Genomic DNA, 26,169 nt, shown 5'->3' with positions numbered 1-26,169 from the left:
TTATAAAACAAGACAGAAAAGAAGGAAGTTATGGTAAATCATATGAATCTATAAAAAGTTATGAGGAGGATGAAGCAAAACCAGTAATTCATGGTTACACTATTGACATTAGGCAGTAGATATGCTGATTTCTTCTGTGAAAAGTTGTAAAGTGCATTTGCTCTAATTTTTATGATGGACTTTAAGGCTGGGCTATATTATCCTGAATATATGTATCTCAGCAATCTATACTCATTTAATGGCCTTTAAGTTCTGGAATTCTGGTCAGACAATTTGGAAAAGGCAATTGAAATTTCCAAGCCTTCCTCACCCGATATGTAGTAGAAGACTTTTTGTGACAGAAAGGAAAATATTTTGTTACTAATTTCACATATAAGCAGTTGTAGCCCACCATTCAAAAGTAAAGAGTTTTCTGATGAGCTTGGTGCTTTAACAAAATACCAGTCTAAAATACCAAGACCTAGTTATGGTTTTAAAGTTAGCTTAAAAACTATTGTGAAACAGCATTTACTTTTTTTAAAAATTAAAACAAAGTACATGCCTTTAAAATGGAGTTTGAGAAACTTAGCTAAATAGCAGTATTTTGAACAACTAAACGAATTTTCTATTACTGGAGCAAACATATTTAGTTCTGATGATCCTTGAAATTAATTTATAAAATTGGTGCTGCATTTATAATCACATGGATACTCAAAAATCAACCAACCAATTTACCAATAAAAAAGTGCTTTGCTAAAATGGAGCTAAGGTTGTGGTAAACATTAGTAATATGGAGGTAAATAGATTACAAAACAAGAAAGTTTAAATTTAAAAGAAATCTAAACAGGTCAAGGCATGGAAAAGCCCAAATAGGAAGCTAATGCAGTGTACTAGGCACGGATGTGATCCAGGTACCTCTGTGGCTGCAAGGCCACAACTGAGGTGGGTGGGATGCTGTGTCAACTGTGGTTTCACAGCCACAGGGGTGCGTGGGACACCCCCATGGCTGAGATCTGTCAGCTGATAGGGCTTCAAGCTGCAGAAGCATATGCTGGGAGTCCCTAGCTGGGAGCTCCAACCAACTGATGGGGCTCCCAGCCTTGGGAGCTTGCCTCTTGCCTGTGCAGGGGGAGCCTGGGATTGGGTCCCTCCTGCACTGGCAATAAATTGTGATGGGATGATTCTCAATCCCACAAATTTGCCACCTGCCATGCACGTATGGCATGGCAGAAGGCACGATTATGTGGATCAGATCGCATTGCACCTTTACTGTCATGTGTAGAGGGGCCCTCGGAGAATTTTTTAACGTTATTTTTTTTTTAATCAAGCGCATCTAATCTCAGATGAACACTTAAATTATGCAACAATCATCGCTCTATGAATGATACCCATTAAGGTTATGTGGATGCTTCAACCATTTATTTCTATATGTAAACATTTTTGGATTTAAGTCTAAGAGTTTTTTGTTTTTTTGTTTTGCTTTTTGGGACAATTCTACTATTCTGGTAGCATTTTGGCCTAACTGTTTTGATCAAATATTCATTTGAACCCAGTTTCAATATACATCACTTTGCATCTGGGAATATTCACCTTTCACTTGTCACAATTGAATTTCACCTGACTTTGATAAAGTCCCCTAACTTAGATATCCTGAATAATGTTGCATCATCAGAATTGCTCAGAATTCACTTTTTACCCATTTTTGGGTTTAGTAATAAATAAATTAAGCAACACAGGAAGCATCTACATGTGTGCCTTTACTGAACAGTAACCAAAATTACTGTGCAGTGCAGGCACATGTCTACACATGCATGCCTGTACTGTGCAGTAAATACACCGACTTATGCCAACTTGAGCGTAAATTTGATACCTACAAAATGCAGGTATCACATTTACATTTGATTAGTTACTGCACAGTAATGCACATGTAGATGCCTTACTGTGCAGTAACACTGTGTGTGGACTGACCTGGAACTAACTTTAGTCTCAAGTCAGTCCACACACATGTTAATGTGCTTTAATGCCTACATGTGTAAACACTGGCCTATTCCTGTTTACTGAGCTGTATCTTACTGCGCAGTAAATTTAAGCCGGTGTAAACGCACATGTAGACATGCCCCCACACACTCTTTAGAAGCAGTGGAATTTGTCGTTAACCTTTGGTCATGTTGAAAATTGGCTATTTACTTCTGATCTTTGTTTTCCAGCTCTTAGACATCTATGCCAGGTACTTTTCTATACCACACAACTATTTGGCTTCCTGTAAAGAACTTTCAGTCACAGAATTCTAGTGTATTAGAGTCTCAATTATATAAATCATTCACTTTATTTCAGTTCCATAATATGATGCAGTAATAGTTTTCAAGCATATGTAATGGTTTACATCCCTAAAAACTGTCCCGTTTTTTATTCTAGACATATATTACTACATGAAAATAAAAAGTTACAACTAGTCAAAGACACTTTAACTTTAAAAATGCATATAGGTGAATTCAACAAAACTGCTAACCTTCACATAGATTCAACCCTTCCCCTGAGAAACATTTCTTTTGCAATTGATTGGCTTTTACTATGTGTGGGTGTGTCCATTCTTAGCAACCCTTCCCAACATGCTCTTCTTGTTTGCATTTGGGAGAGAGAAGCAGCAGCAACCCTAAGAGGTTATTTTGTGTATGGCTGCTACAGGCTGAACAGGGTCACCTTTTTGTTTATCTGGTGAGTATGCTTAATTCCTTGAGAGAGTGTTTTCTTTTCTCTTGCTCACAAATCAAGCAATATATAGAACTGGATGATAAAGCTCATGATGTAAGCTTGAATTCTTATCTTCTGAATTTGCAATGTGTTAAGTTTGCAACCCTCAAGCTGTTTTAAGCAATCCTAGAGTATGCTAATGTTGCATACTACTAGATAGGTATTATTGGTCTGCTGCTGTGCATTATCCACAGAAAATAAGTGTGTTTAAATATCTTTTAGGGATCCCTACCAGCCCCATATTTTTAGCATTGGCAGTCTCTGGCTTAAATTTTGGTGTATTGAACAAGACAGTCTGTATCAAACAAGCTCCTTTTCTACAACTGTCCCTCTTTCACTTCTCCCTTTAACTATCTTTGGGGAGATACTTAAGACTTTCTACAGCTGTCCATATGTTAGCTCCTGCTACATGAGCAGATTCGTGCTGATTGAATTTTCTCAACAGCTCATTTTTCCTGAGCGCACAGGTTTTCTCCTTTATATTCTTAGCAGCTAGTTCTATATGATCAGCTTTAGTTTAAGGTTTCCTTCTTCCACCTCCTTCCCCACATTTTCCCTGCATCATGATAACAGAAACAGTTCTAGGGCCTAACAAACTGGTGTGATTATTACCACTGTACTTTTCTACAGATGACCTGAAACCTCATGTAATAATATAGGGTGCAGTGCTACTTGTTCTGGAATGTATTAGATATGTTTTAGTGTCAGATCCTAAACACATTTGTGGCTAAGTTTCAGAGGTGCTTGATCCTAACAGGATAAATATATGGTAAGCAGAACTTCAAGGAAATAGTTTATTTTGGAGGTGGCAGGAATTACCATGGTGTTGAGAGGCAGTAATAGCAGTATCATGATAGTAAATAGAAATGTGGAACTTTCCCTAGTTTGTATGAAGGTTTCTGAATTAAATGTCACTAGTCCTCCTAAACTATTTGGGTGATGTTTGAGTTTGGAAGATGAGCCACACAAAGCTATCTGCCTAAACTGTTTGTTGAGCACACAAGATACCTATTTTAGTTCAGTTGAGGATTTTCCAAAGGGACATTGTGGGTTGTGAACTGTTGAGACAGGTTACCTTGAAAATCAGGTGTCTTGGCTTCATAGGTACAGGAAGGGATTTATGCCTGTCTTCAAAATGTGTTTTTTTTTCTCCTAGCACTGACGTGAAACCAATCTTGTCTGACTGACTGACTTTAAACCACAAACAGCAAGTGAAAATGGATTATGGTATCTTACCCCAGCTACAACTCTCTCAACCCTCACCCAGCTCTGTGATCTAAAACTCAGACCTCAGTTTTTATTTTAATTTAACTGATTTGTCCTCATTCAGTGAAGTGTCTGAAATTATCACACACAGTTTGACTGTGGAATTAAATTAAAATGATTGCTGTCCTCTGCTTAAAACCACCCTCTTCTCACACCATTTTAAATGGCATTTAACAAATTAGACCAGATATTGCATGCTATTAGAGAAGATTAGGGGCAAACCTCTTTCCTGCTGTGATGCCAATCAGTTCAATATCATTATTGCTGACACTAATCGTGGCCACATCTTTTACATTAAGTTACGTTGCTCTCAAAAACTGAAAAAATCCACATTGATAAAACATTTAATGTTGCTTAAATTACACAGTAAAAAACATGATAAAAGTGCTGTAGACAAACTAAGAACTGTAAAGGCCCTTTGGTTTACCGAGGGAATAATCATAAATCAAAAATGCAAATAAATCTATGTGGAGATATAAACAAGTGGAATTCCCACCCTGCTCTGACATGAGGATAAAGCATTGTATCTAGTTATTCTTTCCTGAGCTCTGGTCATATACAAAACATAAACCTCAACCTTAACTTTCCCTTCAAGTTTTGCTTATTGTTGCTCTGCACAAACTCTTTGACTTCACTATTAGCTCTCTGTGGTTTGTGCTCCACTTTCTATAAAAATTGCCAGCTGTAACTCTTCTAGCAATGACATAAACACTATTGTGTAACAATCTTTTTCATAGAAAGGGTGATGGTAATGACCGAGTCCTGTCTACACTGAAACTTGAATTCTTATGGCACAACTGTTAACTTATTCTTCTTTTAAATTTCTTGTTGGAAAGGCCAAAGGGACACTGATAACTTCTTAGGATTGAGCTACTTGAACAGAAAGATTGATACTTGTATGCTACAATGCATAAGATGTTTGAAGGTTTAATTTGTAGGTTATTAAAATGATTTGTTTCAAATTAGATTTTTGTTTAGTGGGCTCATTTATGTAATGTTGTTTAGATGCCCAAAGCAGAAAAGAGGGCACCGAGAGACATGACACAGTCACGTGCCCAAGCAGGGACCAAGTATAATGTCAATACTTGTTCTCCCCTGAAGAACAAAGTCTTTGAGTATAGAGCGCAAGACAATACTTGACTTTTATAGGAGAAAGATGGGTCCCTATCTTTTTTCCTTGTGGCCAGGCCAATAGAGCTTGGCTTCTCCTGGAGGAGAGAGTAGAACCAGCCTGCTAAGAACAGATGCACCCCAGAACATTTCAAGGAACTCCCACTAGACTGGTGCAGCTATTCTCTCCTAGGGCTGAGGCTTACTGTTACAAACTAATTGCACATGACAGCTTAATTTTAATTCATGTAATATTTGTACTAATAAGAGCATTGTTTTTCTCTTAGAAGGCCCCAGTGTTGATTTAACTGAGAGATTCCAGCTGACCTATATTACCCTTTTTCCCTCTGTTGCATCTGTGCCATAGACTTTATAGATGTCTTCATTTAATGAGAATATTACACTAATTGAAACTGGTACCTTGGAGTGCTGAAGCAGCAGATGTATACTCGCTAACGACAAAATTAGAAAATCTCTGAAAAACAAAATATAATCTATCATTAACTGCATAAAAGCCTAAAGAAAGACAATAATTTAAATGGGGAGGGACATACTTCCTTGAAGTGTCATTTTCTATTAAATACAGACCTTATATACATGACTTTAAATACATGAATTTCCCCTTAGCTTCTGTAAATTATGGGACTTGCTGACTTTTCACACTAATAGTGGTCATTCTTTTATGTCTTTGCAGGGTATTTAAGTGGATGGCTCCTATTAAACAGACCAGGTTCTTTGGGTAAATCTGATATATTTTATTAGATCAGGTAAAATAATTGGAAAAAATCTTCTTTGCAAGCTTTTGAGTACAAACACCCTTCTTCAGGCAGAAGGACCCTCTGCCTGAAGAACAGTGTTTTGTACCTGAAAGCTTGCAAAGAAGAATTTGTCTGACTATTTTAGTTGGTCTAATAAAATATATCAGATTTACCCAGAGAACCTTGTCTGCCTATGATCCTAGACGAACGTGGCTACAACCAACATGCCTAGCTTCCATTAAAGCTTATAGAAAAGATTGGATTAATACTATGAACTACTCCTCAGTGAAAGGCTCTTTATTGTTTGTGACACAATGCACACAATCCACATGGTGTTCTTCACTCCCACACCTGCCAATAAACACAATGTTTTATCTTTATAAAAATATAAGCTCATTTCAGTTGAAAATGGCAGAGAACATAAATGCCTGCTGTTAAGGGAACTGCTAATGTTGCTACTTAAGCTCAGAATTTGTGTGTGTGGGAAATTCCAGCATTTGAAACATGTTCTCAGTCTTCTCCAGAAGAATCGCTGCATATTTTTAAGCTTGCCATAGCAGAAAAGATCTGATTTTTTATTTCTTTTAACTGCCTGATTTTTCTGAAATCAAATGTAGCTTGCTGCTCCTGACTTCTAGGACTCCACCTGAGGAACTGGATGCAGGATCTGTAGCCAGGGCTGCTAGCTTCCCAACTATATAGTGGTGAGCCTGAAAGCTTTGAGACAGTGGCTAAAGCTAGGGTTTTTAGGGTTTCCATGATCCTGACTCTGTAGTAACCTTCATAACAGGAATTGTGGTTCCTGAAAGCTCTGATGTCCCCAGTGCTGGTGCTGTCCATGCGATAGGGTGATTATATAACTGAGGATCCAAGAAACACAAGCTCCTGAGAAGCCTACTAGGAGACCAAGCAGGAATTGAGACTAGTTTCCAGCAGAATATTCCCGTGGCTAAAATATCTAAAACTGGGATGCTTTCATGAAATACTTCAGCTTCACTGAATTGGCATTTTTTAATGAAAATCATTTTTGTTGGAAAATTTCCAACCGATTCTAACTGCTAGGGTTTAACAGTGGTTTAAGGGACTGAAACAGCAATCTAATAGTATATTCATAAGGCTTAGTCTAGAGCAGTAGTTCACAACTGGGCTGATCATGGCCTCTTCAGGTGTGTACTTACTAAATGCTGAATAGTCACGTTAAGCTAATGGGGCTATGTAAGACAAGTAACTTATTTTAACCTGATACAACCCCTAGGCCAGTAGTCCTCAACCACTTTAGATTGAGGATACCCTTCCATAACTTTTTTTTTAATTTAGTGGCACCTTCAGTTGAGAACCACTGTTGTGCTGTGTCCCGGGGAAGAGTGGGAGAAAGAACCCCAAATTACAAATGGGGACTCCTGGGGATGAGAACCCCCCAAGGAAAAGAAAATGAAAATGGAAAATAAACAAGGAAAGTACTTACCTGCAGCAGGACCCATGATGCAGCTGAAACAAGAGAAGAAATCTGTGCGGATCGTGAGCCGTGCTTCTATACAGCTGGGACCGGCCGGTGATGTCATCGGCAATCACTGGCTGGCGGGAATAAAACAAACCACCGGTGAAGGTAGAGGGAAAGGGAGACCAGAGCAGGTGAAGGAACCAACACTGGGTGCCTCCTGGGAGTCACTGCAGGGAAGAAAGCTTATAGAGGCTGCTCCTTACACCGGCAGCAGTGGCAGAGGGAGCAGGGAGCCAGAAGCAGCTTCTTACATCTGCAACAGCGGCAGAGGGAGCAAGGAGCTAGAAGCTGTTCTTGACACCAGAGACAGCGGCAGAGGGAACATTGAGTCTGAAGGGGACCCTGATGCTGGCACCAGCAACAGAAGAACTGGAGAGCTGGATGCAGCTCTCTACACCATAACAAATAGGATCGTCAAGGGCACTGGGGAGGCGGAAGAGACGCTCCCTCCAGAAGACACCAGATGGGGACAGCACGAAGGGCAGCGAAGCAAGGTCACGAGAGATGAGGTGCCGACCCTGGGTGTGAGAAGTGGCCAGGCATCCCCAGAGGTGCTGCGAGGCACCCGAAGGGGGATGCTACTAATGGGAGAAACAAGGAGCAGGGCTATAATCCATAGAAGGTTGGGTAAAGGGGGAGATGACCCGGGTGAGAGACCACAGGCTACCCCGGCCACACATAGGTTTTAGCCCCTGACAGACCCTTAGAGAGTCAGGTACTGGTACCCTGGTGGAAGGGCCCGGGAGGGGGCCATGCAAGTCCCTTGAAACAATAGTGTTTTTTTCAGTTGGTCTTTGTGTTTCCCCCTTTTGGAGGGGCTGAGGAGTAGGACCAGGTGACACAGGAGGGATAATGGTAGCAGAGCTCTTTTGAGCCCTATCTTCGCTTGGGACCTGGGTCAAGCTTCATGCCCTGGGGGAAGGGGAGTCAGCCCTGCGACCCAAGTTAAACACCATGGGCAATCTGGGATTCTTCAAGCGGGTCACCCTTTGGGAGCTAATACTCCAGATGAGAGAGGGCTATGCAGACTGACATAACTGGGGGCACAACGGTGTCGGGAGTACGGCCAGAAAAACACAATGATCTGCTGAGGTTTGGTGTGAGGTCGGGGGTGTAGGGCACGTGGAGCCCCACAGTCGACCGCCGGACGGACCACATGCTGCCCAGAGTCCCCAAGCAGTCAGCCCCCCCCCCCCCCCCCCACTGATAGAACATTCAAAGTCGTGGCAGGCAAGATTGGGGGAGACTGCTCCGGGAGCAAGCATCTACTTGAAGGCCTGCAGGAGACGGTAGGGCAAACATCACTGGCCATCCAAGCCAAGGCCGCATGTGACCGGATGTTCGAGGTCAGGCAGACACATGCTGCCTCAGCCATTTCTGTGGTTCTGAACTGGGGTGATGCACCCAGAGGCATGAGAAGTCAGTTGGGCACCCAGGGGAAGTGCAATAAACAGAGGTGGTGGCAATTTCTGGCTGCTGTGTAATTGGTGCAATTGTGTGGTTGCAGTGACAGTTGTTATTGTTTGTGGCCTCCTCAAGTTGGGGGCAGTGGCCATATCTTAGTTATGTTACTGGATGTCACTGCCTCCAGGTAAAAGTGCCTCATGCATCTTGTGTACAGCCAGACCAGGAGGGCCTGCAGAACAGGTATGCACACCTGCCTCCATTATGGTTCTCTGATATGCTTAAAGCAGGGAGGAGTGCCAACTGATCCTTCACTGCCATATACCTAGGCCTCACTTACACCTGTAGAAAATAGATCTAAATAGATGTCATGAGTGGTGTTTACCCTTAATTTGCATGGGTTATACAAAGTACAAAACAATGGAGAACTATGCTGTGGGCCAGTTAATTTATCTTTACTTCTCGCACTCTCATTGCATCTCTGCCTTAAATACCTCTTGCTCTGAGAATATCATGAGAAATACTCTTCTCCTCTTTCTTTTCCTTATGTTCTGTAAACATACCTATGCTCCTTGTGCTGTTGTTAATATACCTCATTTCCTGAAAATTTCCCCTTAGTACCCTTAATGCCTTCTTTAAGAGTGGTTGCAATGGTATGCTTTCTAAGATAACGAGGTAAAGGCAGAGGGTGAAAAGACTGGTAAACTACTCACTGAGCTATATTGGAGGTGACAAAAACACTTAGGGCTAAAACTGCTCTACTTTTACATGTGTAAATGGCACTTACACAACTGTGTAACTCCAGTTCTTGGCACTTAGTCTGGTTTCTGTTTTTACTTGCAGACTTACACTCACCTTGCCCTTCCATTTTGATAGGCTGGCCATATGGAAATCCTGGAAATATCTGGAACATCATCCAGCACTGAGTTAATCTGAACCATTAGAAATCACAATTAGTAAGTGTTTGCTACTGGAAGAAGGTATGCCCACCTTTTAGCCCAATGGTTAGGGCACTCACCCAGGAAACAAAGAGCCTGAGTCATCCCGAGAGGAGTTGAACTTGAATCTCATGCTTTCCAAGGAAGTGCTCCTAGTATGAGGCCATAGGATAGGCATTGCTCAGAGCACTCTATAGACTGCCTTTTGGAGCTGGCCCAGTGCAGGCATGAGAATATGTATGGCCAGGAGAAGGTGACAAATGTAGCTCAGTGAGATAGGTACCACAGGCATAGTGTGGTGCACAGGGCAGCCCCAGGTTTCCATGGTATGGTCAGTTGGTGCTGTGATGGCAGCTATTTTTGTTCCTCCCCTCTAAAGGTAGTGTCTGTGGCTGCTGCCCTAGTCACCCCCCTCAGTTACACCACTGATAGGCACTGCCCAGGCAGGGAGAATCCCTACATTCTGTCTTTGTCCCTTGTTCCCACATAGCTGAAACTATCTGGTGGTATTTATCCAATGAACATGAAATGCTCGTGAACCATAACCCAGGGCCTCTTCTCTTCTAGGGCAGCATCCATCTCACAGGTCACATACCTCCTGGTTTTCTTCCCTCTGCCTGCCTGCTCCAGGAAAGGGCTGGGGAGTGCTCAGAACATTGCCTAACCTCCTGGTTAGAGCACTTGGGAAAGTGTGGGATTTAGGTTGAAAGCCCCTGTGGTATGTTTGGTTTGCCAGTCCCTGACCAAATCCTTTAATTACTAGATTATTTGTTGAAATGGTGGCCCCTCCTCCTTTGTTTTACTTTGGGTGTATACACATAAACCTGGCCAGCTCTACTGCACCACAGGTGAAAATAGACACCAAACTGTGCTTCAGTGCCAAAAACTGCATTATCTGACTATGTGGGTGCCACTTAGGCATATAAAGGTGATGTTTAGAGAAACTTCAGTGCCTGATAGCAGGGTTTGGCCTCTTAAGTGGGCAAAACGTTATTGGCTCTGACACAGTAATAGTCACTCTAGCTGACCACTAAATTTAAATGGGGCTTTGCTGATGTCAGGTCAGGACTTGTGTTTGATAAATAAATAACTAGATAATGTTTGTAGAGTGCTTTTAACACGAAGAGTGCTAAATAAAAGTGAAGAACCATAAGTGTTATTTATTTGCTTATCTCTAGCCCCTTTTGCAGCTTAGTTACCCAATTTGTTTGTACAGAAGGGCTTTGAATGACCATGTTGAATCAAAGTTATTATGTTTACTAAATACCTTGCCCTGAATTTGCTGTGGTTGGGAAAAAAATCAGAGATAGGAAAAGAAGATGTTGTAAAGAATTAGACAAGATATTTTTAGTTGCTTTGAATATGTTATTGGATGATAGTGGTGACATACGTTTCTTTCCTTAAAAATATTCGGTTTCTCAAAATAAAATCAGCTAGGTTTTCACTTTATTATATGAAGTATTTGTTCCGTTGTATTGAAAAACTGTTGTTGATATTTTTACTTCTTCTCGTGTGAAAAGGCATCCTTATGTTCTTTTACAGCTGTCTTGTTCTTTGGAATGTGACACATTAGAATGCTACCCTGCCTCGTGCTAGAATATGGGCTCTTTGAAACCAAAATCAAGAAGATACTGTTCTCTCAGAAATTTAACATACCAAAGGCATGTCTGAAATATCTCTGTAGAGCCATCAGCAGTGTTTAATAAGCACTGAGGAGTTGCAATTGTCAGAAGAAAAAAATGCATTTTTTTAAAACTACATGAATACTCAGCTTGCTCTGATTCTGTTCAGGTTTGTGGAAATGTCTAATTCCAATCTGACATGCTTGGAGGCATGTTCGTTATCATATTTTTTCCCATAAGAAAATGTTACCCTCTCTTATGCATTGTTACTCACACTGGATACATAATACTACTTCCTAAATCTTTCCTTTTTAGCTACTTAGTGGCAGATCCAATATAGGATTCAGGCACATCATTTTTAGGGACCTGGTCCCTGAAGTGGAATTCAGAACCCCATGTGTGATGTGTAGGCTGTCTGCACAGTTCATGGGGACAATTGCCTGCCTCAGAAGATACAAAACAGCCAGCCTGCAGAGCAGATGCCACCTAAAGGCAGTATGATTAGTATGCAGATACCGACGGTGAGACAATAGAGAAAAGCCAATAATGGGGTGAATCTTGAGTTCTGGCATCCAGTGACTCACCAATGACTCCAAGGTCTTTTGCCAGTTCCAGACCCTTAATACAGAACTTTTAATACTTTCACCCTTGTTTTCAAACAGCTCAGCAGGGCTCACCCTCTTGTTTCAAAATGTAGCTGAAGGTAGTGATGCCAGGGCCCTGCATATTAAATGATAATCTCATGGGTACAAGATTCACCCATGAAGTTGGAGGGCTGGGTTAAGCTCACTTCTCAGACCAAGGGAATTCAGGCACACACTTTCCACTTCCCTGTAGGCTATAGTCTGCTCTAGGTGGGATCAACTCTATCCCTTCCATTGAATTTGTACTTGTGTAGAAAAAATTGCAAGATTCAAAGGGAAGAAAGAGGGACCATGACTCTAAACACTCAGTGGTCAGTCAGTTCACCAACCACTCAGCTACACTGTAAAGTAATCTTGTGAACAGGGACAGGCCCCATGTATCTCCACTCTCAGACAACTGACTTGCCTGCTAGGCTGCAGGGTCATACTTTCTGGTCTAATAAAGCTTGAATTATTTTTTGTACAGTTACATGGTATCAACAGAAGAGATGCAGAATGCCCCCCACCAAATGTCCTTACTATCATAATGTGGTTAGGGTTTTGTTTTGGGAATTGGGAGATGTCCCCTGAAGCAGATAAGGTAATTAAACCCAGGCTTCCTGCTTTTTGGGTGTGTGCTCTAACTATTAGGCTATTATATATAAGAAGATACCAGCATTGGATCCACTACTGCCTCTCTTTTGTTGAGTTTTAAAAGAAAGGGGTGGATAGCCACTGTATTTTTGTGGACATTTGTGAGCATCAGGTGTACATTGAGAACACTTGTCAGATTAAGCCCCTCACAGGACCTACATAGAAGAATACTTATTTTCAGGATCCCCAAGATAGGCATGAGCTAGGCGATGAGTTTAATAGATTCATAGATTGTAAGGCTGGAAGGGACCTTGGAAGATCATCGGGTCCAGTCCCTTGCACCAAGCAGGAAAGACAACTGGGGTCAGGTGATCCTAGCAAGGTGACCATCCAGTCTCTTCTTGAAGATAACCAGGGTAGGAGATTGCACTACCTCTGGAGGGAGCTTATTCCACAGTCTGAACCCTGACTGAAGAAATTTTTCCTAATGTTGAGTCTGAAATGATCTTCCAGGAGTTTGTAGCCATTACTCCTGGTTTTCCCCAAGGGTGCTCTAGTGAACAGTTGTTCACCAAGCCCTTGATGTACTCCCCTAATGTAGTGGTAAGCTGCTACCAAGTCCCCACTCAGCTTTCTCTTTTTCAGGCTGAAGAGTCCCAGGTCCCTCAGTCTTTCCTCGTAGGCTTGCTTTGCAAGCCTCTTATCATACAGGTGGCCCTTCTCTGGACTCTCTCAAGCTTTTCCATGTCCCTGTTAAAGTGCGGCACCTGGAACTGGACACAGTACTCCAGCTGTGATCTCACCAATGCTGAGTAGTGCAGAAGAATCACTTCCTTGGTTTTGCTGGAGATGCATCAATTGATGTATACCAGGGTTTTATTTGCTCTACTGGCTACAGTGTTGCATTGCTGGCTCATATTCATACTGTGTTCTATTATTACCTTGAGGTCTCTTTCATTCATGGTGCTGTCAGTTTGGTGCCACCAACCCTATAGCTGTGTAGGAGGTTGTTCATCCCCAGCTGGAGCACTTTACATTTCTTGATGTTGAGCTTCATTTGGTTCTGATCCGCTGAACTTGCTAGCCTGTCTAGATCTGTAGCTTATCTTCAAGCATGACAGTGCTTCCCCATAACTTGTGTTGTCTGCGAACCTGGCCAGTGAGCTCTTCAACCCCATATACAAGTCATTGATAAAGATGTTAAAAAGTACCGGACCAAGCACTGACCCCTGTGGGATGCTGCTGGCCACTTCTCGCCAGGATGACATAGGTTCATTCATTAGGACTCTCTGAGTCCTACCCTGCAGCCAATTTCCCACCCACCTGACTATCTCAGAGTTAAGCCCACAATCTTCCAATTTTATAATGAGGACATTGTGGGATACCAGATGAAAGGCTTTTTGGAGGTTGAGGTATACAATGTCAACATCTTCTCTCTTGTCCAGGTGGCAAGTTACTTGGTTGTAAAAGAAGATGAGGTTGGTGAGACAAAACCTGTGATGAAGCCATGCTGGCTGTCATTTAGAATTACCTTCTGCAAGCTTATTGCAGATAGACAGATTGATGAATTTTTCCAGGATTTTCCCTAGAAGTTAGGCTAATTGGCCTGTAGTTACCTGGGTCCTCCCTCCTCCCCTTTTTGTAGATGGGCACAACATTAGCCCTTTTCCAGTCCTCAGGGACCTCTCCAGAGCACTGGGGGTTGTGGAAGAGTTTTGACAGGGGTTCCATGATGACTTTGGCCAGCTCCTTCAGCACTCTCGGATGAAGTTCGTCTGGTCCTGCTGACTTGGATATATCTTTTTTTTTAAATTGATCACACAACAATTCTATGGCAATAGTAGGAAGGTGGTCCTTCCTACCCTGCTCATTCTGTACCCTACCTGACATGATTTTCCCCATGGCCTGGTGAAATACCAAGGTAAAGTAGTCATTCAGGAATTCAGTTTTCTTCCAAGTGCTGGTAACCAGCTGTCCTGAGTCGTTGAGGAATGGCCCCACACTCCCATTTGTTTTCCTCTTGCTCCCTACATGTCTAAAGAAGGACTTCTTGTTGTCCTTGATTCCTGTTGCTAATTTAAGTTCAGTCACCAATTTAGCCTTTCTGATCTGTTCCCTACAAGTGCGGGCCATTGTTGTATAGTCCTCCTTGGGGCCTGCCCCAAACTTCCTTTGTTTATAAGCCTATTTCTTTTTTCTTAAGAGGTCCATGTTTTCCCTGTTTGGCCAAGAGGACTTCCCAGCCCTTCTGCTACCTTTTTTTCTGCATGGGAATGGGCTTCTTTTGTGCTTCAAGGATTGTGTCCTTAAGGAATGACTGCTCTTCATGCACACCTTTCACTTTCAGTCCCTGGTCCTGCAGCACTTCCCCTACTAGTGATTTGAACTTGTTGAACATTTGCATTTTTGAAGTCCAGTACTTCTACCCTGCTATCTGATTTGCCTGCCTTGTGACGGACAGTGAACATGATGGTTTCATGGCCACTGTTGCCCAGACTGCCCTCTATATTTAAGTCAGTCACCAGGTTGTCTCCATTGGCCAAGACCAAATCTAGCACAGCATCATCTCTGCTTGGCCCATGCACCTCCTGAGTCAAGAAGAACTCTTTGATGCAGGTTAGGAAGTATTGCGACTGATCTGACCTGGCCAAGTGTTCCTCTCAGGAGATGTCTGGGAAGTTGAAGTTGTCCATATGTCCTGTGCATGCGTGGGCTCTGTCAGTTCTCAGGCGAACTCTAGATTGAGTTCCTCCCCCTGGTTTGGTGGTCTGTAGTATATACCTACAGTTAGGTCTGTCTCATCACTCCCCCCTCCCCCCTCTGCAGCTTGATGCAGAGGGCTTCCAGCCATTGTTCTTTGAAGCCTCCAAGGAGGGGACAGCCTTCAAGGAGGTGTACTGCTCTTTCATGTAGAGAGCAACACCTGCACCTTTCTTCAGTACATGGTCCCATCTATGCCGGGCATAGCTCTCTATGGCTACGCTCCAATCATGTGAGGAGTCCCACTAGGTCTCTGTGATCCTTACTAGATCATACTGCCTGCTGGAGAGTAGGCAGGCTAGCTGTTGTTCAGTCCTGCAAGACTAATGTGCTCTTTTCATGCACAGAAGCAGAACTTTCAGGCACTTCAGGAACTTTAAGGCAAAAACCTGCAGTAACTAGGAGTTTAGGTGCCTGTGTCACAGGGGGTGTGTCTGCACATCACCCTATGGTGATGTGCTATGTCTCTGTATGACATGCTATGGAAATGTAGCGATCATGTGGGTCTACATGTGATAGGCAGCTATGTCACTGTAGTGGCATGCTCCCCTGGATAGTGGTGAAATCTTACCAAGCACAGGGTGCATGGCACAGCATGGGTATTTACAGTATGGGCCATAGCAATGTTGCCATACAGTGACATTTAGATGTGCCCAGGGTAGTGTGAAAGGGTGATTATAAGATCACAGCTTTGGACTTAAGCACTGAAATTCTGTCTAAATTCTACTTCAAGTGCTGAAGACCATTTTCTGGATCTGGCCTTTAATTCTTCTAAGTTCATTTTTAACTTTGAAAAGCATACAATAGAAAAGCTATCATTAGATTTGGAATTTCTCTACAGAGCCAGTTGATATTTTAGTCTTTATATGTCTCAGGATACTGTAACTAGCTTTACTTATTCTAGGGTTAATTGCATTATGTCAGGTGTTAATTAAATTTGACATGATTAGATACTGGTGCTTGGAAAAATTCTGATGTCATTGGTACAGATGTATGCATTCCCTTATTTATCTTGAGAAGCAATGTCAATCTTCTTCTGTATCATTAGGCATTGGGATGGTATTTCAACATTTTTTCATTTGTGAACCCTTAAAATTTTCAAATGAGGTGCAGACACCTTTGAATTGTAAGCATGGATATTCAAATACTTTTGATTGATCATAGTCATCCTTTGCGGACTGCTTAGACATAGTCTAAATGACATAGTCTTGTGGATCTGATTTTCCCTTTTACTTCTGGTCTACGATCATGACTCTGATGTGGGGAGTTGTTGCTTATTCTTTGTTGACCTACTTGTCCACATAGGCTAAACAGTGCTTTCTACGTTTGTCCTAGTTTGGAAAAAAAAAAGGTTTAATTTTCCTTTATTTTGGTTCCTTTCTTATATTTGCTTAGTTTCTAGCAACTTCTATTTTGGGGAAGTAAGTTTTTATATGCTCATCAGCATCTGTGAGAGAGAAACAAACACTTCTATTGAATCTTTCTTGATTCCAAGAAAGCCAGGTGCAGCTCTACTGTTAAGCTTACCATACATGTGTTCAGTATGTTTTCAATTGGGCATCCTATTTTTTTTGCAGGGAAATAATGTGTTAGACTTGTAGGTCTTTGTAAATGTTTGAAATTCTGGACTTGAGAATTGGGTTTGTTATCAGTAATACAAATTTGTGGTTCCGTGCCTCACAGATCATGGTTTAATAGGTATGATCACCTTTTGATTGCTTTCTAGTTTTGAAATCCCTATGGATAGAGAGTAAATATAGTTAGGAATATGATATTTTAAACAAGGTTTCTGGTATTGGTGAGGATTTTATAACTTCTCTTTCTTGATGGATTCAGTTCAAAGAAGTTTTATTGGAAACGAAGAATTTTTCTAAGGTGGTTTCTGTGTCTGGGCATTTTTTGCAGCCTTAAGTATTCCATTTTCTACTTAATTATTTCATTTCCCTTTTTAACCATATATAAACTAAGCAAGAACAGAGTACTATAACAATTCATATGGTAAAACTTACTCTTTCAGTCCTACTGTGCATTATTAGATTGGTAAAGTAAAAATTTTCTTTTTGCATTATTGATTCACTCTTTTATCATTGAAAGGTGACAGGTAAAGGGAAAAAATTAGTTTGTGTATGTCTTGGTTTTTTCTGAAAGAAAACATGAAAGACTTCAAACACTTGGTCCTGCTTGGGTTTGGTTTTGTTCTGTTTTTTATAATATACACATTAAGTCTTATCTTTTCTTTGTTGCTGGAGGGAATACTTTGGAAGACTGAAGAATTGGATGAAAACTTCCTTAGTCCTGAATCAAGAGAGTCAGGAGTTGAAATTTCACAAACAGAACTTTTCTTCTAAGACTCTTTACTAGGAATTCATAAAAACAAACAATCTCTTTATAAGTCTTAAAGATTACAAGTTCTCATTTTTCAATACTACAGGTTTTCTTCTTTTGTCAGTTTTGATTTCAAAGTCCCACTAGTTTCCCAGTCTTAGAGTCCTCCAGCAAAAACAAGAGTAGGCAATTCCTGTTATCTCCAAGGAGGACAAAAACTCAGACTTCAGAATTTATTTTTTGTTTTTTCCCATCTTCATCCTCAAGGATGGTATTTTCTGTACTCTTATGCCAAAACTGGAGTGGTATCTTTGTTTCTTGTACAGTATAACATTTTTCTTAACAATCTTAATTTACTTTACCATATATAGCAAAGGTAGTGCATAGTGTAGAATTTCCCAAAGTCAGTAATTCTCAATGTTTTAAAACTCAAGGCACCCCTTGATAACTTGGAGTTTAGTGGCACCCTGTTAAAAGACTAATTTATTTCTTACAGTGTTTACCTTGTACTTTGCAGCAACCTTAAAAGGATCTCACAAAGTGACAGGGTTGGCAGGGCACTCCTGACAGTGTGGCATGGGATGGATTGCAGTGCTCAGAGATGGCAGGACTGCTTGGATGGACAGACTGTGGAACTTGGGGATAAGTCATGAGACCCGAAGAAGGCAGCTGTCCCTTAAGGAGGCACATGGGGGTAACAGTGACTGCTGGTGCAGAGGCTGGTGGCAGGAATAGGACCTGTCTATGCCCTCCCTTTGAATGCACGCACATTCCCTGAGGCACCTCTCAACAGCTTTTGGAGCATGGGAGTAGGGAGTAAAGGAGCTGGACTGAAAAAGCAAGGCCCCATATCTCTCTGTTCATGGTAGCCACACTGCTCAGAGCACAGGGGCAGTTGGTGCACGGGTTGCACTTTCATCTCAGCTCATTTCCCTACTTCTCCCATGCTCCTGGAGCTGAGAAGCTTAGACAAGTGCAGGGTTCCTAGTGTTTGGAGAAGCCAGCACATACCTCTCCTTATAGGAACTGGGCATTATGGCACCCCTCAAAGGATCTTGTGGCACCACTGCCCTAAATGATGCATTTGGCAGACAGGACCCATTCTGTGGGCTAGTGCAGGGGAAGTCAATGGTCTTGCTGCCTTTTGCTTCCTTGAAGACATCATGCACCCTCACTGTGGGCGCATCTACACATGCATTTACATCACACAGGTATCAAATTTGTATTGTGCAGGTATCAAATTTACACTCAATTAGTTACTGTGCAGTAATGCATGTGTAGACACTGTGCATTAACACTGTGTGTGTATGTGTGTGTGTGTGTGTGTACAGACTTGGGACTAATTTTAGTCCCAAGTCAGACCACACACAATGTTAATATGTTTTAACACCTATTGGACAGTAAGTCACTGTGTAGTATATTTAATATGACATACATGCACGTATAGATACACCCACAGTGAGGGTCCATGATGTTTTCAAGGAAGGCATGATGCAGGTATCAATTTTATGGCCAAGTCAGTGTAAGTTGCCATAGTTACTGTGCAGTACAGGCATGTACGTGATGATGTGCACCCGTACTCTGCAGTAATTTTAGGTTATTGTGTAGTAAATGTGCATATGTAGGGGCAGTCCCTGCATTTCAGTAATCATAGGACTTAGGATTGTAGTTGGTCCCTGCAGTGATTCTTCAAGAAGCATGCTTTCTTCTCTGCCCATGGTAACCTTTTAAGTGTTGCAGCAGTTTTTCTAGGTACTCTATTTTCTTTTCTCATCTTCACTCAGTGTTTTTCCACAATACTCTAAAGCCTGTTAAGATATCTTACCACTGTCATATGTGAGGTATCAGACATATAAGATGACCTGCTTGAACTAATACTAGAGAAATTTAGTACTGTTGTAAGGATTCCCTCAATTCAGTTGCTAGCTTAAGTCACATTATAGGCTTAACCAGAAGTGAGATATTTTTTACTTAGCTTTAATGGTCAACATTGATTGCATAGATATATCAGGAAAAAAGGATTGCAAAGCTTAAAATGCATATTGCTACTTACAGAGGACACGTGAAATAAATACTCCTGAAATCATAGCTCTTGCCATGCCACTATGCATTGAACAAGACAGTTTGGGTGGGGCATTCACTGGATCCCTCCTCTTGTCTTCCAGGCTTAAAGCTAATCTTCTTATGACTTGTAATTGAGTTTCTTTGGCTTCAACTAAGTGGCAGGGACTTTGCACCTCTATTAAAGCTAATCTAGCAGAAGAGACTCTTGCATACTCGCAATGTCTTTGTGCTATCAATGTCAGACACTAATGTTAGAAATATTAAAGCATACATACATTGATGGTACAGCTTTTCCTTATAGGCAGATGTTAGTGAAATAACTGATATATTCCCATGTCTCTTTTCTAGGCTTGAGAATGAAGACTTGAGAAAAACACCCTAAATGCAGCTCCTAGCCCTCAGGGTAGAATTAGTGGACAAAGTGGATACCTTTTAATCCTGGGCTTCACAGCAATGCATAGCCTAATCCTATAATCCTTGTTCTTGGATTTCTTAAAATTGCTATCATCATCTGCCCCATATGAACCCTAAGCTTTGGACCCACTTTTAAGTAATTAATTAAACAGTAAGTAATTTAATTAAACACATACAATGTGGTTCTTTTTGTTGCTGCTCTTGCCATCAACACTGCAGGTAGCTTTGACCTATCTGGAACTGAGAAGGAAGATAGAAATAAGCATACCTTTGACCTTTCCTCAAAAGTGCTTCCTGGGATAGGAAATCTTTCTCAAATGGAAGAAACTACAAGTGTTTGAAGACTTTCTTGCTGTGGATACAAGCAGTCAAACACTCTGCTTTGTGGCATTAGAATTATAACTTCTGAAACCCTGGAAACAAAGACAAATTCTTAATCTAGAGTGATCTCCATCTGGAAAAGTGGAGATTTTCCAATTTCCAATTGAATGTTTTTACATAAATTGCAATTTGTAATTTGGTACTGACAGACATTTTAGAACAATTAGACTCAGATAAGGGAGGGAAGTAAAACTATTTTAAATAAGTTGAGTCTTCAATTAAAAAAAATTGACTAAAAGCAGATGTGCTTTTCTTTGTTCCAAAGTTGTATGAACTGTGTGGAATATTTAAGATTTTTGGAGTAGAGGCTGTTTATTTGATTTTTTTTTGGACTTTATAGTCTTAAAGATGTATAAGATACTGGTTTATAATTTGGGGTCCTGGTGTTACTTTAGAAAAATTATATTATAAGGAATAATATAAACATTGTGCCACACATTGGCATTTGCTTCTCATTGTTTCCATCCAGCACTTCATTTTACTTATCCTTGAAACCATCTAGGATGATGTCATCAAGCAGCATCCACCCGAGGAACTTCTGAAACCATTGTAGGGGGAAGGTGATTGATCTTGATTCACCGCTTGAGCCAGAAAGACCTATAAAAGGAGCAACAAGTGAAGGTTAGTTTCCCTGGGAAGGGGATGGAGGAGCAACTCTCAGAAGTTGCTTTAGTCTACATGGAGGTGTAGAGTTTGAAGAACTGAGTTTGCACCAGCTGGAGGTGAGCAGAGTTGGCAAACACAAAATCACTGGGTGAGCCCCTACAAACTTGATTGGTAGAAGCAGGAAGGGGGGAAGAGAGAGAGCATAGTGATAAAGCTCTCTTAAACTCTGCTATGTGGAGGAGTTGGGGGGAGAGAGAATTCTCTTCCTGAGCCCACTATTGGGTAGAACTGCGGGAGGGAAACGTACACTGATGCATGTGAATGTATAATGTTAAAATAAACTGTGTATCTGATAACAATTGATGAGACGGTTGTTGGCAAAACAAACCTGCTGGAGGTAAAAGCAAGGTGAAACATTTATTTTTCATCGGCCATGGGCTAAGAATCTCAGGATGAAGACTGGTTGGGCATGGACAGGGTATGAGGGAAGGTGGAGCCCTGCAACAACAACCATCAAATTGTACATTGGTTATCGTATGTGAGCCAGTAGCCTCCCCTTTGTGGTATATTAATTTATTCTCTCCCATCAAGGCATGGCAGAAGAGTTCCCAAAGAGGCGGCAACTACATACATACAGAGTGAATAGGGACACCCTTGGGTGACCTGTAACCATCCTGTGATAGGCATGGTATGCCACTATCAACTTCTTAGATTTCCTCTGCTCATATGTAGAGCTGGCAAGGGTAACAGCCTGGTGAACTTGTGTACCCAAATTATATCTGCTTCTCATATTTTGAACTTCCTCCAGTCTTCTCTGTTTTTCTGAAAGCATTGGGTGCCTGTAGATGTGTGGGAAGGCTGCTCTGTAACTACAGTATGTTGTAGCAGGCTCTATTATTTGAGTCTGCTGGAACATGCTAATTAGTGTGCTCCAGCTGTCTCCGTGTCTCATCTATCAGCATCCCCACACTTCAAAATGGTGGTGGGGGTGCTTTAACTAAAGCTTGTTCAATGAGCACCCCCACCACCATTTTGAAACACAGGGATGCTGATATATGAGATCTCCAGGCGCTTTAAGTATAGCAGGTCTTGGAGCCACTTTAATTAAAGTGCGCCCCCCCATCCCTGGACCACATATAAAAATGCACATTGTATTGTTGGAGCTATACTCCTGATTGCCTGATTTCAGATATTTCTCACAAAAAGTTCTCAAGACATCATAGTCTGAAAGATAAGATGACACTGTTTTTTCTACCCGTCTTCAAACTGCTGAACTTTTAAGAGGAAGGTACCTAACTATTGTTGCTTGTTATTCATTACCTCTTCAATCAATCTTTCCCCATCTCATTACCTATCTCTCCTCTCCCTGCTCCACTGAGTCTTCTGTCTCACTCATACTCTTCCAAATTTTTCTACTCCCTTGCTTTCTCCTTCCTTGTTTTCCTCAGTCTCCCTTATTTCCCATTCTGTCCCACAGTCTTGTTTAGCTAGTGCCATTCTCTTTGTTCTCCTCCCTGCTTATTGCCCTGTTTCAGTCAGTCATCCTCTTTGTATCCTTTAAATATCCCTTATATAATATCTGACATCCTCTTCCAAATGCCCCCTAGATTCTGTGTGCTTCCCTTTGTCCTTCTTCTGAGAAGTTTCCTTAACATAGAACTCATTATTCACCTAATTTCTGTCCTCTTGGAAATAATGAGATGTAGCCAAAGTTCATGAAGAAAGCAGCCAGGCACCAGGAGGCTTTGAGAAGCTGTAAAAATAAAATAAAATAAAAAGCCCCCAAAGTCATAAGGCTTACAAAATTGTCGGAGGGCTTTGGCATGCTCTAGAGGGACAATTCACTAAGATAATGTTTGACCTAGCCAGCACTGATGTGTGAGAGGAATAGCTATGTGGTTAGGGCCAAGACCACAGTGTAGTGACTGCTCTCTTCCTTGGCTAATATTTTCTTATTAAAGAAATTCCACAGACTTGGGAAAGGATGCCACAGCACTGCCCCTTTGCCACCTTTGTGCCTGTTCTCTCCCTCACCTGTTGAGTAGGAGTTGATGCTTTGACATGGATGTATTAATTTTATTTCTTAGTAATTCCATTTGCTTCTCAAGATATCATTATTGAAGTTATTTTAAATGCTATATTGAAAATTGTTCCTTTGATCACTCCTCCCCTTAGTTATGAAGACTGAATCTATATTGTCTCTGGGACTAATTCCTATGTACCCTAAACCCCCTTTATACTGCTAGGGTTGGTGGAAAAGGCTGTTACTGTAAATGAATATCGGGTCCAAATACTTTATTGCTTACTCATCACTGACCAGTCACAAGAACATAAGAAGTGCCATACTGGGTCAGATCAATAGTCTATCTAGCCCAGTATCCTGTCTTCAATAGTAAGTGACCACAAACTCCCTTGACTCATTCAGGGGCTATTAGGCACTATCTGGTGTGCTCTGCTTGGTGTCGCCCCTTGGCACACTAGTTTTAAACCTCTGACCCTCACTCCCATCCCTGTTTTGTCTTTCGTTGTCCTAAGCATTCTGTTGTTGCCTAACTAGTGGCCTCCCTTTCTGAGGAAGGCTTATAGTGTTCCCTTGTGGGCATTGGCCCAGGGTACCTGGGGAGCAAATAGGCCTATCTACAATATTCAATGTCCACATGCTCCCTCAACTCATTCAGGAGCCAGTGGGCACTGGTGGTGTGCTCTGCTTGGTATCCCTTTCTGGATCCCTTGTTTTGAACCTATAACCCTCACTCCCATTCCTGTTTTCTTTTTATTTGTCCCAAGCAATCATTTGATCTGTCCCCATGCTTATGGAAGTCCATGATGGCACATTGAATAGGCCTGTCTTCAATAGTGGTAGAAGTGGATGCTTTAGAGGGAGAGCATTGAACTGTATAGATCCAGAGCAATTTATCTCCTGCTCATTACTGTCTCCAGTATTCACGGTTATTGGTTTAGAGATACCGGAGGAGACATCTCCAACTATTCTATTTAAAAACAGAATATTTAGCCTCAGCATCTCTCAAAATAAAGGAGGGTAAGTAATAAAACATAATTAGGTAGATGAGAAGCAACCTGCCTCATCCACATGCTTTATTTTGTGTGTTCAAATTCCGAAACACAATTCTGTCTTTCTTCTCTGTGGTCTTAAATATTTTGTATGTCCTGCTGCCATTGGATTTTACTTATTGATGCCATTCATAGAGGCATTCAATTTTTCAGATTTTATTTGCTCTCCATTTCAGGCCCTGTTCTCTTTATTATTGTTTTTTTACAGCCCACTAGTTGGCATCAAGATTTTCTAGCATCCTTCAGAGAACATTAGTTTTCCTTTGACAAGGTTGCCTATCAGACACCAACAGTAATAAATTCTTAGTTTAAAGTAGTCATGTAACTTTATGGGAAATAAGGAAATTGGGTTACCTTGAATTTATGAATTGGTACTCCTATTCATTATGATATTTGATAATGAATCACTATTTCCTCTCTGTCCTACCCATAATACATAACATGTTCTGATACCTTCTTTGGTAATCATTTTTTCCTTTGTATTTTAGATTATTCTCCTTGAGAAGCCTTGAGAAGATGATAAACCAGAAGGACAAACAGGAATAGATAAATCCCACGAGTAAGGAGAATGTTCTCAAAAGTATACCACCCTTGTGTCTGTGTACACGTGTGCACGCACACAGAACTGTGAACATAAGCAAAGAAGGAAGAAGTCAAATAAATGAACAATTCATTTCTCTCCTTTTCAGTGCGCAGTCTGCTGCACCACACCCACAAAGAAGGAATAAGCTCTTTACATCAGTCACTAAAATGCAGGCATATACTTGGAATTAGTGTCTCATTGCTTTTTCTAAAATGGCCTTTTTTCCCCATTTCCAGAACTATATATTTTTGTCAGTTTAATAGTTGCACTTCTTATTGAAATACAGTCTGTCAGTGCTTTCCTTTTTTAAGTATCAAATCTGTTAATAAGCTTTTTCTTTTCCATCGGTTTTTTCCCTTTCCCTTGGGATACATGACATGTGGCTTATGCTCTGGTGAGTAACCCAATATTTAAATGTTTATTCACCATTACGTTTTGAAAGAAAACAGCTCACCATCTTTTTTTTAAAATTTAGAATAAGCACATTTTCTGTCTGCCTGCTCTTGGCTTTCTGCTAGGCTGATTTAATACATTGATTTATACAGTGGGATGAGCTGGGAAACATATTTTAAATCTGAAATCTTATATTCTGCTGAATGTAGCAAACATCATGAAAAGTGCACCAAATGTGCGGAATCTGTCAATTTTCCACACCCATGCACTGTAAAGGCTCCCGCCAGGAACTCAAAAATGGCAGAATGCAGATAAGAGTATTTTTGGAAGTTATCTTTCTGTGTACAGCATGGTAATTAATGTGACATTCCACTATAGTAATTGCACAGAGTACATTACATGCATGGCTTTATTTTAGATGATATTGTAAAGCACACTTGACCACGTTCATTACTATTTTGTGCTCTCTGGAAGTGCATTTATTACAATACTCACAGGCTATTTCTGTACTCTGAGATATGATTACTGTAGTTGGGGCATGCTGAGCATCCAAAGGTAATCCTAATATTCTGTTGATGTCTCCCTTTACCCCAATAATAACCTGCTACGTTCAGCCCACTGTTAAATTTTAAAGTTACCTTTAATTAACATGTTATCAAAACCATAATAGGGATCATATTCTTCAATGTAGTTCAGGGCCAGTATATTACATATCTTAGATTCCCACTTGGTACTGATCATAACTAGAATCTTGTTTCATTGCCAGCCACTTGTCAGTTATGGGAATTTACCTTTTCTTTGATTTCTCATTGGTTTCCAGTCCAATTTTCAGATATATAGTACTTGTACTTTGAAGGGAAAAGGGTGATAAAGGACTGATATTATGAGAACATCCAGCACTTTCACTGAATACTTAAGAAGTGTAATGTCTTTTAAGGTTTTTCTTTACTATTTGGAGCATTTTCTGCTCTCTGTTGGACTGAGATAACTCTATTAAAAGACAGTGGAATTACCCTGGATTTGCA

At 41.0% G+C, this 26,169-nt stretch overlaps 1 long non-coding RNA gene across 1 annotated transcript; it reads left to right on the top strand.

Moving 5' to 3' along the window:
- The first annotated feature begins 2,585 nt into the window (after positions 1 to 2,585).
- Positions 2,586 to 26,156, top strand: LOC106738169 (uncharacterized). The gene is made up of 4 exons (XR_002086553.2): positions 2,586 to 2,694; positions 20,044 to 20,260; positions 20,993 to 21,111; positions 24,657 to 26,156. It is a non-coding gene; the product is annotated as an uncharacterized LOC106738169 (long non-coding RNA).
- Positions 26,157 to 26,169: the final 13 nt, after the last annotated feature.

The sequence above is a fragment of the Alligator mississippiensis genome, chromosome 1 (genome assembly GCF_030867095.1).
Source record: "Alligator mississippiensis isolate rAllMis1 chromosome 1, rAllMis1, whole genome shotgun sequence".
In the NCBI taxonomy this organism is placed as follows: domain Eukaryota; kingdom Metazoa; phylum Chordata; order Crocodylia; family Alligatoridae; genus Alligator; species Alligator mississippiensis.
Note: the sequence above shows the minus strand (reverse complement) of the source record. Positions and strands in the feature narration are given on the sequence as shown.